Genomic DNA, 7,609 nt, shown 5'->3' with positions numbered 1-7,609 from the left:
ACCCAATAATTTTTCTTAGCTTTTACAGAAAATGAAATTCTAGCTAACTGAATGAGGAAAGAAACTGGGGTGGTTTGGGTTTTTATCTAGCTATTTGTTTGTGAATATATAGAAAACTTCCATTCCTCTTTTCATGTGTGATCCTAAAGCTGTCTTCTTGCCCCACTGGCACAGGTCTGGGCTGGAGTTGGAGAGAGTGACAAACTCAAAGCTTCCATTCCAATGAATCCACACATCTGTAGATCAAATATGGCCCATGAGTTACAGTTTCCAATCTCCTCCTTAAGAAGAAAAAGCTGCTCAGGAAGCTAAGTTTTGCAGATAAAGGAGAATATAAAGCTTTGTATATCAAAAGGTTTTAAATTTTATTTACTTATTTGGTTGACAAACTTTCCAAAATTGATTTCATGTTCTTAACCAAAAGATAGCAATCAAAGTTGGACATCTTCTTGGTAAATTCAGGACAATCAGGATGAATATCAATTTATGTACTCACCCCAGACACATGTTCTTTTTGAGTTCATATTTACTTTCTATCTTGTTCTTGTCTCTTTCCTCCCCTACAGCTCTCACACTGAAGGCTTCTCTTGTTATGAAACTCCCTGTAGCCAATGTATCTGACTGCAGGAGCTCTTCTATCAACCAGAAATCTGCACCTTCCTAATTGACCAGAGCTTAGAAAACAGAAGCCATCTTATTCTAAGTGGTAATGTAGAGGTCTCACAGGAGAAGCTTAAAGATGTTCATATGAAAAGTGCAAGGTACAATGGAACACTACTCAGCCATAAAAAAAGAAAGAAATTTTGCCATTTGCAGGAAAAGGGATGGAAGTGGAGGGCATTATGCTAAGTGAAATAAGTTAGACAGAGAAAGACAAATACCACATGATATCACTTATATGTGGAATCTAAAAAATACAAGAAATTAGTGAATATAACAAAAAAGAAGCAGACTCACAGATGTAGAGAACAAACTAGTGGTTACCAGTGGTGAGAGGGAAGGGGGAATAACAATATACAGGTAGGGGATTAAGACCTACAAACTACGGGGTATAAAATAAGTTACTAGGATGTATTATATGACACAGGGAATACAGCCAATATTCTATAATAACTGTAGATGAAGTATAACCTTTAAGAAATGTGGGAGAGACCTTCAAGATGGTGGAGGAGTAAGACATGGAGATCACCTTCCTTCCCACGAATACATCAGAAATACATCTACATGTGGAAAAACTCCTACAGAACACCTACTGAACGCTGGCAGAAGACCTCAGACTTCTCAAAAGGCAAGAACCTCCCCATGTACCTGGCCGTGTGGATGACAGGGTATTTATTGGTGCTCCAGCCAGGTGTCAGGCCTGTGCCTCTGAGGTGGGAGAGCCAAGTTCAAGACATGGGTCCACCAGAGACTTCTTGGCTCCACGTAATATCAAACGGCGAAAGCTCTCCCAGAGATCTCCATCTCAACACTAAGACCCAGCTCCACTCAACGACCAGCAAACTACAGTGCTGGACACCCTATGCCAAACAACTAGCAAAACAGGAAAACAACCACACCCATAGCAGAGAGGCTGCTTAAAATCATAATAAGGTCACAGACACCCCAAACCACACCACTGGAAGCGGTTCTGCCCACCAGAAAGACAAGATGCAGCCTCATCCACCAGAACACAGGCACCAATCCCCTCCACCAGGAAGCCTACACAACCCACTGAATAAACCTTAGCCACTTGGGGCAGACACCAAAAACAAGGGGAACTACGAACCTGTAGCCTGTGAAAAGGAGATCCCAAACACAGTAAGTTCAGCAAAATGAGAAGACAGAGAAACACACAGCAGATGAAGGAGCAAGGTGAAAACCCACCAGACCAAACAAATGAAGAGGAAATAGGCAGTCTACCTGAAAAAGAGTTCAGAGTAATGACAGTAAAGATGATCCAAAATCTTGGAAATAGAATGGAGAAAATACAAGAAACATTTAACAAGGACCTAGAACAACTAAAGAGCAAACAGACAATGATGAAAAATGCAATATGAAATTAAAAATTCTCTAGAAGGAATGAATAGCAGAATAACTGAGGCAGAAGAATGGATAAGTGACCTGGAAGATAAAATACTGAAAATAACTACCACAGAGCAGAATAAAGGAAGAAGATGAAAAGAATTGAGGACAGTCTCAGAGACCTCTGGGACAACATTAAACACACCAACATTCGCATTATAGGGGTCTCAGAAGAAGAAGAGAAAAAGAAAGGGACTGAGAAAATATTTGAAGAGATTATAGTTGAAAACTTCCCTAATATGGGGAAGGAAATAGTCAATCAAGTCCAGGAGGCGCAGAGAGTCCCATACAGGATAAATCAAAGGAGAAACACGCCAAGATACATATTAATAAACCTATCAAAAATTAAATACAAAGAAAAAATATTAAAAGCAGCAAGGGAAAAGCAACAAATAACATACAAGGGAATACCCATAAGGTTAACAGCTGATCTTTCAGCAGAAACTCTGAAGGCCAGAATGGAGTGGCAGGACATGATTAAAGTTATGAAAGGGAAAAACTACAACCAAAATTACTCTACCCAGCAAGGATCTCATTCAGATTCGATGGAGAAATTAAAACCTTTACAGACAAGCAAAAGTTAAGAGAATTCAGCACCACCAAACCAGCTTTAAAACAAATGTTAAAGGAACTTCCCTAGGCAGGAAGCACAAGAGAAGGAAAAGACCTACAAAAACAAACCCAAAACAATTAAGAAAATGGTGATAGGAACATACATATCCATAAGTACCTTAAATGTAAATGGATTAAATACTCCAACTAAAAGACACAGACTGGTTGAATGGATACAAAAACAAGACCCGTATATATGCTGTCTACAAGAGACCTACTTCAGACCTACCGACACATACAGAATGAAAGTGAGGGGATGGAAAAAGATATCCAGTGCAAATGGAAATCAAAAGAAAGCTGGAGTAGCAATTCTCATATCAGACGAAATAGACTTTAAAATAAAGACTATTGCAAGAGACAAAGGACACAACATAATGATCAAGGGATCAATCTAAGAAGAAGATATAATAATTATAAATATTTATGCACCCAACATAGGAGCACCTGAATACATAAGGCAAATGCTAACAGCCATAAAAGGGGAAATTGACAGTAACACAATAATAGTAGGAGACTTTAACACCCCACTTTCACCAATGGACAGATCATCCAAAATGAAAATAAATAAGGAAACACAAGCTTTAAATGACACATTAAACAGGATGGACTTAATTGATATTTATAGGACATTCCTTTCCAAAAACAACAGAATACACTTTCTTCTCAACTGCTCAAGGAACATTCTTAAGGATAGATCATATCTTGGGTTACAAATCAAGCCTTGGTAAATTTAAGAAAATTGAAATCATATCAAGTATCTTTTCCAAACACAACACTATAACCCTAGATATCAATTACAGGGAAAAAACTAAAAAATACAAACAAATGGAGGCTAAACAATATGCTACTAAATAACCAAGAGATCACCGAAGAAATCAAAGAGGAAATCAAAAAATACCTAGAAACAAAAGACAATGAAAATACGACGACCCAAAACCTATGGGACGCAGCAAAAGCAGTGCTAAGAGGGAAGTTTATAGCAATACAATCCTACTTCAAGAAACAAGAAACATCTCAAATAAACAAGCTAACCTTACACCTAAAGCAATTAGAGAAAGAAGAACAAAAAAAACCCCAAAGTTAGCAGAAGGAAAGAAATCATAAAGATCAGATCAGAAATAAATGAAAAAGAAATGAAGGAAACAATAGCATAGATCAATAAAACTAAAAGCTTGTTCTTTGAGAAGATAAACAAATTTGATAAACCATTAGCCAGACTCAACAAGGAAAAAAGGAAGAAGACTCAAATCAATACAATTAGAAATGAAAAAGGAGAAGTAACAACTGACACTATAGAAATACAAAGGATCATGAGAGATTACTACAAGCAACTATATGCCAATAAAATGGACAACCTGGAAGAAATGGACAAATTCTTAGAAAAGCACAACCTTCCGAGACTGAACCAGGAATAAATAGAAAATATAAACAGACCAATCACAAGCACTGAAATTGAGACAGTGATAAAAAATCTTCCAACAAACAAAAGCCCAGGACCAGATGGCTTCCCAGCCGAATTCTATCAAACATTTAGAGAAGAGTTAACACCTACCCTTCTCAAACACTTCCAAAATATAGCAGAGGGAGGAGCACTCCCAAACTCATTCTACAAGTCCACCATCACCCTGATACCAAAACCAGACAAAGAGGTCACAAAGAAAGAAAACTACAGGCCAATATCACTGATGAACATAGATGCAAAAATCCTCAACAAAATACTAGCAAACAGAATCCAACAGCACATTAAAAGGATCATACATCATGATCAAGTGGAGTTTATCCCAGGAATGCAAGGATTCTTCAATATACACAAATCAATCAATGTGATAAACCATATTAGCAAATTGAAGGAGAAAAACCATACGATCATCTCAATCGAGGCAGAAAAAGCTTTCGACAAAATTCACCACCCATTTATGATAAAAACCCTCCAGAAAGTAGGCATAGAGGGAACTTACCTCAACATAATAAAGGCCATATATGACAAACCGACAGCAAATATCATTCTCAATGGTGAAAAACTGAAACCATTTCCACTAAGATCAGGAACAAGAAAAGGTTGCCCACTCTCACCACTATTATTCCACATAGTTTTGAAAGTTTTAGTCACAGCAATCAAAGAAGAAAAAGAAATAAAAGTAATCCAAATCGGAAAAGAAGAGGTAAAACTGTCACTGTTTGCAGATGACATGATATTATACATAGAGAATCCTAAAGATGTTACCAGAAAACTACTAGAGCTAATCAATGAATCTGGTAAAGTAGCAGGATACAAAATTAATGCACAGAAATCTCTTGCATTCCTATACACTAACGACGAAAAATCTGAATGAGAAATTAAGGAAACACTCCCATTTACCACTGCAACAAAAAGAATAAAATACCTAGGAATAAACCTACCTAAGGAGACAAAAGTCCTGTATGCAGAAAACTATAAGACACTGATGAAAGAAATTAAAGATGATACAAACAGATGGAGAGATATACCATGTTCTTGGATTGGAAGAATCAACATTGTGAAAATGACTATATTATCCAAAGCAATCTACAGATTCAGTGCAATCCCTATCAAAGTAACAATGGCATTTTTCACAGAAATAGAACATAAAATTTCACAATTTTTATGGAAACCCAAAGACCCAAAGCAAGCTTGAGTAAAAAAACAGAGCTGGAGGAATCAGGCTCCTGGACTTAAGACTAGACTACAAACCTACAATAATCAAGACAGTATGGTACTGGCACTAAAACAGAAATATAGATCAATGGAACAGGATAGAAAGCCCAGAGATAAACCCATGTACGTATGGTCACCTTATCTTTGATAAAAGAGGCAAGAATATTCAATGGAAAAAAGACAGCCTCTTCAATAAGTGGTGCTGGGAAAACTTGACAGCTACACGTAAAAGAATGAAATTAGAACACTCCCTAACACCATACACAAAAATAAACTCAAAATGGATTAAAGACCTAAATGTAAGGCCAGACACTATCAAACTCTAAGAGGAAAACATAGGCAGAACACTCTATGACATAAATCACAGCAAGATCCTTTTTGACCCACCTCCTAGAGAAATGGAAATAAAAACAAAAATAAACAAATGGGACCTAATGAAATTTAAAAGCTTTTGCACAGCAAAGGAAAACATAAACAAGACGAAAAGACAACTCTCAGAATGGGAGAAAATATTTGCAAACGAAGCAAGTGACAAAGGATTAATCTCCAAAAAATACAAGCAGCTCATGCAGCTCAATATCAAAAAAACAAAAACCCAGTCCACAAATGGGGAGAAGACCTAAATAGACATTTCTCCAAAGATGATATACCAATTGCCAACACACACATGAAAGAATCCTCAACTAATCATTAGAGAAATGCAAATCAAAACTACAATGAGATATCACCTCACACCAGTCAGAATGGCCATCATCAAAAAATCTACACACAATCAATGCTGGAGAGGGTGTGGAGAAAAGGGAACCCTCTTGCACTGTTGGTGGGAATGTAAATTGATACAGCCACTATGGAGAACAGTATGGAGGTTCCTTAAAAAACTAAAACTAGAACTACCATACGACCCAGCAATCCCACTACTGAGCATATACCCTGAGAAAACCATAATTCAGAAAGAGTCATGTACCATAATGTTCATTGCAGCTCTATTTACAATAGCCAGGAAATGGAAGTAACCTAAGTGCCCACTGACAGATGAATGGATAAAGCAGATGTGGCACATATATAAAATGGAATATTACTCAGCCATAAAAATTAATGAAATTGAGTTATTTGTAGTGAGGTGGATGGACCTAGGGTCTGTCATACAGAGTGAAGTAAGTCAGAAAGAGAAAAACAAATACCATATGCTAACACATATATATGGAATCTAAAAAAAATAAAAATAAAAAGGTTCTGAAGAACCTAGGGGCAGGACAGGAATAAAGATGCAGACATAGAGAATGGACTTGAGGACATGGGGAGGGGAAGGGTAAGCTGGGACGAAGTGAGAGAGTGGCATGGACATATATACACTACCAAATGTAAAATAGATAGCTAGTGGGAAGCAGCTGCATAGCACAGGGAGATCAGCTCGGTGCTTTGTGACCACCTAGAGGGGTGGAATAGGGAGGGTGGGAGGGGGAGGCAAAAAGGAGGAGATATGGGGATATATGTATAGCTGGTTCACTTTGTTATAAAGCAGAAACTAACACACCATTTTAAAGCAATTATACTCCAATAAAGATGTTAAAAAAAAAAAGAATTGTGAATCACTACATTGTACACCTATATATAATAAAGGAAAAAGTGCAAGGTGTTATTCCTTAATTTGGTTATTTATCAAACACTTGGTTATATCTAGCTTTCAGGTGTAATGCCAATACATAAGTGCTGGGTAGGTAAAATATCACTTAAGGACTAATCCTCAAATATTTGTGTAACAGCCCAGAGTCTATCAGTATTTGAGTAGAAAAACCAAGGCTCCAAGCAGAAATGTTTTATACAGATGACATTAAGTCCATTAAGGTACTGAAAACTAAATTTCATTGTATGCTAAACAGACCTGTTTTGATTTGGAGGTTAATAGATACTCTAAATTCTGATTACATATTACTTAGTCCGCTAGTCTAACCCACAATCTCTCATTTCACTCTATGCCTTGGAATTTTATTCCATTAAGAGTTCCTCAGACATGAGTACAATGTCAGAAAGCCAGAATGAGTGCAGGTCAACCTTAAAATGGAGATTTATGCAAAAGGGACAAAAAGTAATGCATACAACTAGCCAGAAATAATCATGTATCCTTGAAACTGAGTCTTTACTTTCAAAGGTTAAAGCAATTTTTCCTTTGCCTGAGTGGCCAAGATCATAACTCCAGTTCTTCACTTGTTTTTACTTTGTCAGATTTGGTCTCAGATTGCATGGTATTGATGTCAAACA

The sequence above is a fragment of the Eschrichtius robustus genome, chromosome 2 (genome assembly GCF_028021215.1).
Source record: "Eschrichtius robustus isolate mEscRob2 chromosome 2, mEscRob2.pri, whole genome shotgun sequence".
In the NCBI taxonomy this organism is placed as follows: Eukaryota; Metazoa; Chordata; class Mammalia; order Artiodactyla; family Eschrichtiidae; genus Eschrichtius; species Eschrichtius robustus.
This window is presented reverse-complemented; position numbering follows the sequence as displayed.